At 39.5% G+C, this 13,503-nt stretch overlaps 1 protein-coding gene across 1 annotated transcript in view; it reads right to left on the minus strand.

The window, feature by feature from the left end:
- The window catches only part of ABCD3 (ATP binding cassette subfamily D member 3), a gene marked incomplete at its 3' end in the record, with an annotated part of 74,264 nt that extends 60,761 nt beyond the window's left edge, over positions 1-13,503 (minus strand). The window contains 1 exon segment of the mRNA XM_014583061.2: positions 13,452-13,503.

Raw genomic sequence — 13,503 nt, forward strand, 5'->3', positions numbered from 1 at the left:
GATTGGAAAAGTGTGGTATATATACTCTATGGAATACTACTCAGCCATAAAAAAAAAATAAAAATAAAAATAAAAAAATAAAAAAAAAAAAACAAGACCCTGACATCTGATAGAAAGTGGTCAGATATGGAGGATCAGTTGCTGAGTGAAGTAAGCCAGGCTATGAAAGATAGGGTATGCATCCACTTAATATATACCGACTATCTGCACTCTATGGTAGAGAGCGAAAGATTGGAGGACATAAAAGCAGTGAAAGTACTTAATGAGAATAAGACAGTGTGCAATGGGGGGAGTGAAGAGAAGAGGATAGAGCAAGATAGCAAGAGAACAAATAGAGAGGCAGGATGTCAGTGGGAAACAAATATGGTTTATTACCTGTTGATGATGACATGTATAGTATTCTCAACTGGATTGGTCTGAGAAGTATTTCATGATAGGTAAAGTCTTTTTACAAGCAAAATGAGAAATAGTGATTGACTGTTTGAAAAAAATAATAATTAGAATGATAATAATAATGATTGGGGAAAACATTGAAAAGATATTGAATGATGAAGTGGGGAGGTTAATGTCTCTGTACTGACTGACATGCATGGCATTCCCTTTTGAAAAGGCAATGTAATACGCTGTAAAGTTATATGTAATCCAATGTAATATAAAGAAGATTATGATGAGAATACAAATAAATAAATTAATTAAAAAAAAAAAAAGACAATGTTTTAGGTCTAGTACTCATTAAGATAAAATTATAGAATCACTGTCTTTTGCCTTGTAAGAAGATACCATGTCTCATGTTGCTTATCTCACAGGTTTAAGATGTTATGTTCTATTTCTTGGCCTCTGGGCTGAAACCAAGTGAAGAATCTGTATGAACATTATAAAGTAATGACATGTAGTGACATATGAACACAACAAGCTGACTAAATTATTATTTACCCAAAGAAGTTGCCTCATTCTACATAGTCATTTATTTTCAGTGCTAACAGATATGAACTATTAAGAAGTCAAAATAATTTAAGTATATAGTAAATCATATAATTCACTTTATGTCATTTTATTACAGTACCATTATAGGGGGGAGACTGCTACATCTTTTTACAGATATTGAACATGCTAATTATGCTTTGATGAGTTTATACTCAATTGTACACTTTATTAATTTAACCACATTTACATAGGCCTATTAATCCAGTAAAAGGATAAGAAATGTGCATTTCTTAAAAAGTTTATTTTATTTCATGAGAAAGAATGGCACGAGACCCCAACTGACAGACACACATACACACACAAGAACACATTCCATCAACAGTGTTTTGTAATGCTGGGATCCCATTCCCCAAGCCCTCTCTAGCTAGTCAAGATCTTGGGCCTACACAGCACACTTGGTTCGTTTCAAGTCAACTCCAGATCCTAACCCAAGACTGGCCATGTGTCCCAGCACTGCATGTTTTCTTTTTTCTTTCTTTTTTTTTTTTTTTTTTTTTTTGAAAGGTTTTTATTTATGGCAAGCGGCACCAGGAAGAGAGAGACAGAGAGATAGAAAGCGAGGAATCACCGCCCCCAGGGGGGATGGCCATGCCACAATCCCTTCTCCTCCATTCTCCTCTTGGGATCTTGGGCACACATGTATGTACACGCGCCTGGCATGAGTTCAAGCAACCGGGTCCGGGACTCGAACCGCAGTCGACTACATGGGAGTCCAGCAACAAAGCTATTATGCTAACTGCTGGTCCCAGCACTGCATGTTTTTTAAAGACTAGCACTAACCAGTTATACCTAACAAAGCATCTTAATACAGTCATACACATTTCAATCAGTGATGGACCATGCGAACTGGACCACTCTGCCAACGAGGCAGTAACCATACTCTTTGATGTTCACACTATGACAAAATCACCTAATGACTCAATTTTTAGAATTTATACTCATTGTTAAGCAATGCAAGACAGTAGGTGTGACAGTTCCCACTAAGGAACATAGCCATTAGTTATCCAAGTATTTTTTTTAATTTTTATTTTTTTGAGAGGTTTTCACTATAGGGCACGTGCGCTCACCAGACAGATAGAGAGAGACATAGAGATAGAAAGCGAGAAATCACCCCCCAGGGGGGATGGTCATGCCGCAATCCCTTCTCCTCCATTATCCTCTAGGGATCTTGGGCACGCACGCACACGTGCCCAGCATGAGTTTTAAGCCACCAGGTCCGGGACGCAAACCGCGGTCAACTAAGTGGGAGTCCAGCGACATAGCCATTACGCTAACTGCCGGTTCCCTTATCCAAGTATTTTTAACGTTATTCTTATGGAAAGCTATATTCTTGACAGAAATATCTAAAATGAAAGTGACTTATTCATTAAAAAAAAGAAGTTATGATGAAAGCTATGTTTTAAGCACAGGCCTGACATCTAGTTTTCTGTAGAAATTTTAGATGCCATTTTGAAAACTCTAACATTACATAAAATCTTTTCAAAAGGACAGGGAAATATCACATAAATTTTATTTAATTGGCATATATAATTCCAAAGAAAAATTTTGAAGATCCTGTCTTCATAATTTCAGTTCATATTCTAGTACAATAGATTAAAGTGTGGTAATATTCAACAAGCCATGAATGATTCTAATGGTGATCCTGGAGGGAATTACAACTTATTTATCCAAATGGACAGTGTGGCGTGGCTACTCAGAAGGAAGCAGTAAATTCTAGAATAATCACCATAAGTCATGTCAGACTAAGCCCCTTCTCTTTACTAAAAGGGTCATGGAAAATCTGTAAGCAATGTTTACTATGCTATAAAGCATTTAGTGATAGACCACATCGGGAGTTTTCTGTCAGTATTTTCCATAGAGAAAGGACCAATATATCACTTACAGCTCTAGGGTCTCATCTTTACAGTTCCATGTTCAGAAAATACTCTTCCCCACCAGCTTCCACAGAAATATCCCAGAATATGTTTCTGGGCCAGTCCAGATCAGGTTATGGATACTGTCAAAACGACAGATGTGTCATCAGAAGGAAATACATAAAAAGATGCTGGTTGAAGATGAGAGCCAACACCAAAGGGTGTCAATTAATAGAAAGGTCATAGTGGTGTAGTTACACTGTTCTATACTTGGTTCTGTCCAATAATTTTTTTTAATTGGGAAAATATACAGAAGTATTCAAATACTTAGTGCAAGATCAAAAGTTTTCAAGGGAGAAAGTAACATATCCAAACAAAGTTAAGTGTAAAGACTTAAAAAAAAAAAAAAAGTTTAGACCCAGCAGTGGCGGCACAGTGATACTGCAATGCTCTGCAATGGTGGAAGCCAGAAGGAAGATGGAGGTTTGGTTCCCAGGTCAACCATGTGCATGCTGTGATCCTGGGTGGCTGAGAAGACTAGAGGGAGGATCGCAATCTAAGAGTCTGTTGATGCTTGTCTTTCTCTTCATCCTTCCCTCCTTCCTTCTCCTTCTCACTCGCTCGCTCTCTCTCTCTCTCTCTCTCTCTCTCTGTGGAAACAAATATTTATAAATTAACTTTTTATATATTTATTTTTTATTTTTCTATTTTTTTCTTTTCCTTTTTAGAAAGATTTTTGCCATAGGGCACATGTGCTCACTGGAGAGACAGAGAGAGACAGTCAGAAAGCAAGAAGTCACCCCCTAAGGGGTATTGTCATGCCACAATCCCCTCTCCTGCATTCCCCTCTTGGGACTTGGGCATGCACACGCACCTGAATGGTGTGAGTTTTAAGCCACCAGATCTAAGACTCGAACTGTGACTAACTATATGGGAGTCCAGCGACACAACCATTATGCCATCTGCTGGTCCCTAAATAAACTTTTTAAAAGTCTAACACAACAAATTGAGGAGAGGAATGGAAAGGGAAACCATTGTGTAAGCAAAATAGGGATAAAGAATACATGATTGTCATAAAAATGAATGTAGCCTCATGGTATTTTAACAGAAGCTTAGGATATACAAGTCACAGTTCTGATCTATCTGCATCAGTCAGATCACAATGAATAAAGAATTTATTGGGTTATCAGAAAAGCTATGACTCATTTTTGCACAGAAAATCAAAGAAAAATGTCATGACTTTTCTGATGACCCAATAGTTTAGGACTATCTCTTTAAGAAGTGGAGAAATAAAGAATATCATATTCAGGAGGCAGCAACTAAAAAAATACTAAAGCCTAACAACACATTGCATAATACATTAATGACTTTCCAATTCTGAAAGTAAATAATCTACCAGTGGAAAAAGGCTTCTTTCAGAATATTTTCATGGGCACGTCTAAGAAAATTTTAAGGAAGACAACAGTTTTTTAGAGCTAATACATTTTGCTGTTCTTTTAATTTTCCTTTAGCAAACATAAAGATAGCTAATGAGAGTTACCTTTTATTTATTGAGCATTGGGTTTGAGCATTGAGTTAAGACATTGTCCCTAAATCCTCATACAACTGCTGAGTTAAGTAAATACTACTATCCCTGTTCTGTAGACAGGTTAAATAAATTGACCATGGTCACAGATCTGTTAGCAAATGGCTAACTAAAAATCTGAATCCTGTATCTGACTCCACAGATCATGCTTTTATACTACGTCAAGCTACATGCATATTAAAGATCAAGTTGCTGCATATAAAAATATCCAAATTATAAAATACATGCAATAATAATAATAAATAAATAAAACTAAATAATTCTTTAAAAAAAGGTAGGGGCTGGCAGGTGGCCATGGTGGTTAAGGTATGGGACCCCCACATGGCCGACCATGATTCAAGTCCTGAACCTGGTGGCTTGTCTTCTTAATCTACCTCTCTCTCTCTGGTCAAATTGAAGAATAATAATAAATTAATAAAATTAAATTAAGTAATTCTTAAAAAATAAAAAAATCCAAACTAATCTTGAGATACTACTGTGTACCTCTAAAATAGAAAAACTTAAGCATCTTCTAATGATGAGTAGATAATTAAACTAGTACTCATTGAGGACCAGCAGGTGGTGTGGTGGCACTGGACACTCCCACATGGTCAACCACTGTTCAAGTCCCGGACCTGGTGGCTTTCTCTCGCTCGCTCTCTCTCTCTCTCTCTCCCTCCCTCCTTCCCCCTCTCTCTCTCCATCCCTCTCTGGTCAAATTAAAATAAATGAATAAATAAATTAAATTAAATAATTCTTTTTTTTTTTAGAGGTTTTCGCTATAGGGCGCGTGCGCTCGCCAGACAGACAGAGAGAGACAAAATCACCCCCCAGGGGGGATGGTCACGCTGCAATCCCTTCTCCTCCATTCTCCTCTCAGGATCTTGGGCACGCACGCACATGTGCCCGGCGTGACTACGTGGGAGTCCAGCGACATAGCCATTACGTTAACTGCTGGTTCCAAATTAAATAATTCTTAAAAAAAAAAAAAACCTATTACTCATTGATAATACTGCAAATCAGCACAATGGTTGAAAAGTAATGTCAATTTGTGTAGCTCCAAAATGTTCACACCCTTTCCACAAACACTAGGGAAGTTCATAAGCTTCTATTCATTAATCATAGTTCTGGCAATTTAGTTCAAAGAAATTATTCAGCAGAGACGGAAACATTCATTCGCAAAAATATGCAGTTCTATCTATAAAAATTTCAGAGCAATCTAGATGCCCAACATTTAATGGGTAAAATAAGTTATGACATAGTTACACAGAGGAATATTTATGTATTTCTTTCAAGATCATGCAAGGGGTCAGCAGATGATGTAGTGGTTAAGGTGCTGGATTCTCACCTGGCCAATCATGGTCCAGTACCAGATCTGGCAGTTTGAAAATCATACGGGGTATAGATGCATGTATGCCCAAAATCCCAAGAAGAGAATGGAGAAAAAAAAGACTGTGGCGTGGCCATCTGCCCTGGGAAATGATTTCTCACTTTCTCTCTCACCATTTATCTCTCTCTCTCTTTCCAGAAAGTGTATGTACCCTATTGCAAAAAAAAAAAAAACTAAAATCAATTAATTAATTGAATTTAAAAGATCATGCAGAAATATAGGGAAGACACATGCCTTAAATAAAAATAGAAAAAAATTTTTATGTAAAAACATATGCATATAGGGGCTGGCAAGTGGTGTGGTGGTTAAGGGTGCTGGACTCCCATATGGCCGACCACGGTTCGAGTCCTGGACCTGGTGGCTTATTTTCTCACTTTCTGCCTCTCTCACTGTCTCTTACCCTGTCCCTCTCTGGTCAAATTTAAACAAATAAATTAATTAAATAAAATAATTTTTTAAATCATATGCATATAAATAAGGATGAAAGGAATAAACAATAAACAGGTATTATGGTAACAGCATTATCGATGATTTTTATTTTTTTAATTGTCTTTAATGTTAACATGCTATTATTAAGTATAAAAAGTGGGTTATATGGTTTAAACAATGGCACAGTAGTTGGGACCAGCAGTTAGCATAATGGCTATGTCACTGGACTCCCACGTAGTCGACTGCAGTTCGAGTCCCGGACCCAGTGGCTTAAACTCACGCCAGGCACGTGTGCATGCGTGCCTAAGATCCCGAGAGGAGAATGGAGAAGAAGGGATTGTGGTATGGTCATCCCCTCTGGGGGGTGATTTCTGGCTTTCTATCTCTCTGTCTCTCTCTGCCTGTCTGGTGAGTGCACACACCCTATAGCGAAAACCTCTCAAAAAAAAAAAAAAAATCAATGGCACAGTAGTAAAGCACAACATTCTGTGAGGCCAACCCAAAGAATGACCCATGAGAGGGTTCTAATGTGCACCCAGAGAACTCCCTCACCAATGCCCATGATCTGGGGCTCACTAAGGCAGAGGCTGGGGAGTGGATCACGGCATCAGGACCCTGCTGTGCTCCATCTCACTCACTCATGAAATAAACAAATGTTTAAAAAGCAAGTTATGGGGCCAACCAGTGGAATGGTGGTTAAGGCAGCTAGATCCCACGTGGCCAACTGTGCAGCTGGAGATCCAGACCTAGTGGCCTGGGTGGGTACAACATGCTCACACTGCCAAAATCCAAAGAGGAGAAGGAAGAAAAGGGACTGCAGCATGACCATCATCCCTAGCAGGTGCTTTCTTACTTTCCTCCTCTGTTTCTCTCACTAGTGAGACAGAAATTTAAAAAAAAAAAAAAAAAAATTAAGCAAATCATCATATGATAATGATACCATTTTTGTAAGTTTCTGAGACTTGCTTTACCCATGTATATAAGGAGTGAGAGGTACAGCCCCTAAAAAGCCTCTACTACACTTGTGACAACATTCACACCTGTAGCCAGAAAATTTTGTTATTTAAAACAACAGTAACCATGGCCCTAGGATATGATTTCAGAGGAAGAGTCACTCAACAAACATTTTTGAGTGTCTACACATGCCAGTCCAGTTTCAGCCACTGGGGCTATAATAAACAAAACAGACAAAAATCCCTACCCTCTTGGAGCTTACACCCTAGCAGAGACATACAATAAACAACATGAATAGGTAAAATAAATAGCACATTTGATAATGGTAAGTGCTAAGGAGAAAAGCAACGCCAGGAAGGTGGACGGAGTGTGTGTACAGACTGCTATCTTAAACTGAGAGGCAACAGACGGTTGCTCTAAAAGATGTCTAGTTGAAGACTGAAAGATGGACAGGAGTAAGCAATGTGGTTACCTGAGGACAGAGCATTCCAGACAGGGGGAGCAGCAAGTGCAAAAGCCCCTCAGAATGCCAGTCCAAGGATGCTAATGTGCCAAAGCCTGAGAAGTTAATTGGACAACCTATACCTAGTTCCCCTCAGCAGAACAGCTCTAAGTTCTCCAACACTGCTCTGAGCCTGCTCTGCCTCAGCTGGGTCAGTTCACGACTGCTTTTACTAACAAATCCTGCAATGATAGTTTCTCACCTATAGGTGCTTAAGCATCTCATTTTTACTCACTTACTTACTTATTTATTTTAATTTGCCAGAGGGCACATGCACTCCTCCAGAGAGACAGAGAGAGGGAAAGTAAGAAAGCATAGTCCATGGGGGATTGGTGGCACCAAAATCCCCTCTCCACTTCTTCCTCCTTTCAAGATTTTGGGCACCATACTCTGAGAGATTTTCAAGCCACAAATCCGGGACTCAAAGTGCACTCTTAGCCATGTGGGATCCAATTGCCTTAACCATGAGGCCATGGGCTGGCTGGCACCTCATTTTTATTGTGATGATCCAAACAGAGCTAGCCCATGGGTCATCCTAAGGGTTTCATGAAACTCCAGTCCCTTCAGTGACTCATCCTAGTCCTTTCCAAAACACTCGGTAGAGTGAAAATGGGAACAGTGAAGCAAGCCCATTCAAAGTTTGATTTGAAAAGAACAGATCTTAGAAAAGAAAGCTGAATTTGGAGGTTGCAAAAAAACTGTTGAAGGGTTTGTGGGAAGGAAGTACAGGAAGTAAAAGCTAGAGATATGAAAGAACCTCTAAGTAAAGGAATTTTAATCTGTTCCCTGTGCCGGAATATAATCTCTGCCAAACTCCCAAATTTTCAATAAAACTCTTTTCTAAATAACTGCTTTGTGACAGATGTTTTGGAGAAATCAAAACAGATACGAGAAATGGGCTCAAGAGACATGATGAAAGTGGGGTCTAAAAGAGTCAAACAAAGAAGTGAAATAAGTTGTGAGTGAAAGAAGCACGAACTCCATAAAACTCCTCAGAATTATCTGGGAAAGAAACTGTTCCCAACAATAACAGACTGGGGCTTTAAAAAGGATGAAGAATCCACATAACCTGGTAGGCCTCATTATACCCAGCTAGATTACACCCGCTCAAGAGAGGAATAGGTAAAACAAGAAAGATATTTAAAAGCATACTTCAGACCTAACTCTTTAAGGACAATAAGAACTGAAGAACAGAGAATACAGAGATTCTGGATATAGCTAATAAAGTGAATGAAGTTCCAAACCCAGGAATGAGGATGGCCTGTTGAAAGAATGGTGTAGAAATTGGCCTATTTGGAACACAGACTACCCAACTGGCAGGCAATGGCATGTAAGATTAGCCAAGTAAAGTGAGACCAGGTTAAGGAAGGCTCTGAAATTCAGGATGAGAAATCTGAACTTTACTTGACAAGCACTGATGGGAAAAGAAATCGCTTTGTTCTGTTTGTTTATCTAAGATAACAAAATACTATGCCAGTGTAGACTGGTCCCTTTCCCTGCCTTCTAAAATTAACCCACTGATTTCTCACTACCCAGTTCATATTACATAGTCTCGGGGACACAACTATCACTTTTATGAAGATAAGGCCTCTATTTATGTTGTACTAATCCCACACACACAACTGTCTACATATCCATCACTCTTAAAAGTTCTCATCACTCATCCAACTTTATAAACACTGAGTATCTAGCCCATGATATAGACAAACTGGAGATTTAAAGATGACTCAGTCCCAGTCCCCAAGAAACTCAGGGTTTGACGCAGGCAGAGCCAAAGAAACAAATCAGTACAACACAGAGTGGTAACTGCAACAGTGGAGGAATGCTTAGAGTGTCATGAAAGGAGAGGACACCTTCATCAGTTTGGAGACTGGGGAAAGATGAAAACACCTAAGACAAAGTGCTGACTGAGCTGAGTCTTGAGAGAAAATAAATCTCAAAGGCTGAGAGTGACAGTGACTACAATTAGAGTGAAAAAGCTGGGCAGGGTCTGTCATACTCAGAAACAAGTTCATTCCCATGGCTGGCTGAGTAGAAAAAAATAGCCAAGGACCAAATCATGAATGCGAGAAGTCTGTATTCTGAGGTGAAAGACTTTTAAGAAGAAAAGTTACAATCATGTAAATATTGCTTAAAAAGAACTCCAGTGGCAGTGGAAAATGGATTGAAGAGCATTACTAACTTTCTTCCTATTATACCTGGAACAAAAAGCTGACAAAGGCTGCTGTAACACTCATCTTATCTCCGGTTACTCATTCCCATCCCCTTCCTAGGCTTAGCTCACATCCTTCATAAAGCCTCCCCTAACTCTTCCAATCACATTAATCTCACTGTTGTCAGAACTTCTAAGACATGTCTCTCTATACCTTCATTCTGCCATAACCTTGTTTTTTTAACTACTTTCTGTTTAAATTTCTTCTCCCTAACAAGAATGTAGGCTTCCCGAGAAAAGATAAATCCTGTAATATAAGTCTGAAACAGACACTTCCTTTGAACTGAATAAATGGCTCTCTTCATCCATAAACTCTACTTCTTCCCATAAGTAATAAACAAAATAAAATGTATAATAAACTCAAAAAAGCACAACAGTGAGGGTTAGACATGAATGAATGAATACAAGGGAGCTTTCTAGGGAGATTAAAATATTCAAACACAGAGTGTGTTATACAAATGTGTCTATTTGTTTGAAAAAAATGTACAACTAAGATTTGTACATTTCAATGTATATAAATTTTACTTAAAACCTATAAAAATAAGGAATGAAGAACAGGTGGCGATAGATGAAAAAAGAATAGCAGGATGTTGGTACTTCTTGGGTAAAGTGTACAGGTGGTCATATTTTCTATTTACTTTGTAAATGTGAGAAATGTTCTATATTAAAAGGATACCTACACACACCAGATTTAACTAGGTGGAAAAATCTACATTAACAAAAATTTAAAATAACTCAGAATATTAAATTACTAATTCTCCTTACGTGTGGGACAATGCTACATAACTTTTAAAATGGTTTTATTAGTTCTATCGCTTATCCAATTCTGAAAGAACATATATTTTAAGACTAACCTAACAATATAGACAAAAGAAGGACAAGCAGTCACAGGTTCCTTAACGCAGAACCAGATATTAAAATGTATTAGTCTTGTTAACAACGACAGCCAAAAGGCCAGTGAAAGACGAAGTCAGAACTGTCTTTAAGTTTATTTATTTATGCCATAAGCAAGAAAGACAAAGAGAAAACATTCCCAATGGTCTTGAAGGCGCCATCGACTTCCAGTCTCCAGGAGGCCGGATCACGGGCCTGCACGTGCCTGGCATACTCAGGGATGTCTCCGGACACGTGGGTCAGCTGCACAGAGCATCATGTTTTACCCACTGTGCCATTGTCTGGCCCCTAAAGTTAGAAATTTTTCATCTTCAAACGGTGATACCAAATGTAGTGACTGAAAGGTAGTCGTTAAGATTCTGAAAGTATGACATCTGCAGAGACTCAGCGCCATTCTTAATGGTTTTAACATAGTTCAATCATTTTATCTCAGTGATTTAAACTTCACATTTCTCTGCTTATCATCTGAATTTTCCTCCAACACAATATTTAATATATAAAAGATATTCATTACTAGTCCCAACACAAAAAATTAATGACAATCTTTTGTTCAATAGTTTAGCTGCTGCATAATTTAATCTCCCCAAAAGTTCACGAAGTTTCTCAAGAAGAGATTTGGAAAACAGACAGCTAAAACTATTTGGTAAGACAAATTCTACTATACTACTTGACTAGTATTGCTACTATCTCCCATTAGATTATGCTTCAAATTTCCCTTACTCAATAACCTATGGTATAATACATCTCTACAAGACTAATTTTGGGTTGTGACTGGAAGGGGGCATGAAGAAAGTTTCTGGGTGCTGATAATATTCTGTTTCTTGAGCTAGGTGCTGATTACGCAGGCATGTTCAAGTTGAGAAAATTCAACTACACTTATACATATGTTCCTAGGTGTATATGATACACCATTAAAAAAAAAGTTTTATAGAAAATCATGGAAGTGAGGTCATAAGGTGGTGGCATGGCGGTTAAGGTGCTAGATTCCCACATGGCCAGTCATGGTTTGAGTGCCAGACCTCACAGCTTAAAAATCACGCAGGGTGTGTGTGCACCAGATGTGTGTGCATGCAGGCCCAAAATGCCAAGGGGAGAATAGAGAAGGAACTGCGCCCAGGCCATCCCCCCTGGGGTGGTGATTTCTGACTTTCCCTCTCACTGTCTCTATCTTTCCAGTGAGCTAATGAGCCCTAAGGCAAAAAACTAAAGAAAACAAATCAGTAAAGTAATGGAGAGCTGTTAGAGCTGCACTTCAGAGTCCCGCTCCCCATATTAAAACATTTGTTCTATGCACTGAAAAATTTATCTCCAAAAATGTAATTCGTTAAAGCATTTAACATTTTCTACTAACATTTTCCCAAGTAACAGGTAACTTTCACCACCAACTGGGAGCTCAGAAAGCACACACTGCAAGAATTATTTTACATTTTCGAAAATTAATCCTCTTAAAGGCAAACTTAATAGAAAAAAAGTGAACAAATACTGTGCTGTCCACATTATGATGTAAATCGTTTTCAACTTCGTAATCAGATTTACAAAGAAAAAGAAAGGCCACTGCTTCAGACTTTAGTAATATAAAGAAGATAAAAGGCCAGAAAGAACTTTGTGGAAAGAGGACTGTGACCTAGAGTCCACCTGTCAGTTCTTTAGTACAAATTCTACTACTAATTAGATATTTAAGGGAAATCAAAAGCAAGAGGCAAAGTATCTGACCAGAGGGATGAATGAAATCAAATGTACGAAAGCAAGTATGTCAAGATTTAACATGAAATATCTAATGACCGGCAAGAATGCTTAGGAAGTGATATTCTTTGATTCAATGCTGAAGTGTCGCCCAGCAAATAAAAACTGTTATGCTGTAATCCCACAAGTATACCTAAATTCTCTCTCTTCCTTTTTCTAATCTTAGAACCTCCCAAGTTAAATCTAATCATTAAAATTTCTTTGCTGCAGAAGCAATGGAGCGTAATTAAAAAGGACCTCCGTTTCTCGCGTAAAACACACTTTCACCTACAGAGGCAAGGGGAGGGAACCTTGTTCCCCAAAGATCACAGAAGCGATTCAGTCATGCCAGGTCGTTCAACGATCTACCCACGGAGGATCCCTTCAACAGGCAATCGTGCCAGGAGAGCCACGATAGTTCACAAGAAGCCCCTTGGCGATATTCAACAGCAATCACTCGAGAATCGAACCCAACCTCGTTCAAGTGACTCAGACCACGGTGTTCAGCCTGGCAAATCCAATCCCATCCTCAAATCACCCACCCACGTCCAATGCCTGGCAAGTCCAATCCGCATTCTCAAATCACACATCCACGTCCACGGAACAAACCCTTCACTGTAGACAGCAAACTAGCACACGCCCAGAAAGTTGATTCAGAAAGAGGTGGTCTGGCAAAGGAGAGGGCATGGCGCTCCGCTCTCCCGCCCTCGACCACAGGCATGGGTGGAAAGACCCGCACTCTCGGGGGCAGAGAGCGAGGCCGGGCAGGAGGACGCGGAAGCCGGGAATACCCGGACACCCCGACATTGCAGCCTGGCAGCGGCCACGGCCGGCCCTCTCTCCGCCTGACCCCGCAGGCAGAGACCCGACGGCCAGGATCCGGGGAGGGAGAGCTCCAGCGGCGCCTGCTCGGCCCGGGAAGGCGGCGCGGCCACCGGCCTTCTTACCCATGCAGGCCGAGAGCGCGGCGCCGTTTGTGGAGCAGGCACAGCAGCAGGA

This window comes from Tupaia chinensis, unplaced genomic scaffold (genome assembly GCF_000334495.1).
Source record: "Tupaia chinensis unplaced genomic scaffold, TupChi_1.0 Scaffold144016_1, whole genome shotgun sequence".
NCBI classification, from domain to species: domain Eukaryota; kingdom Metazoa; phylum Chordata; class Mammalia; order Scandentia; family Tupaiidae; genus Tupaia; species Tupaia belangeri.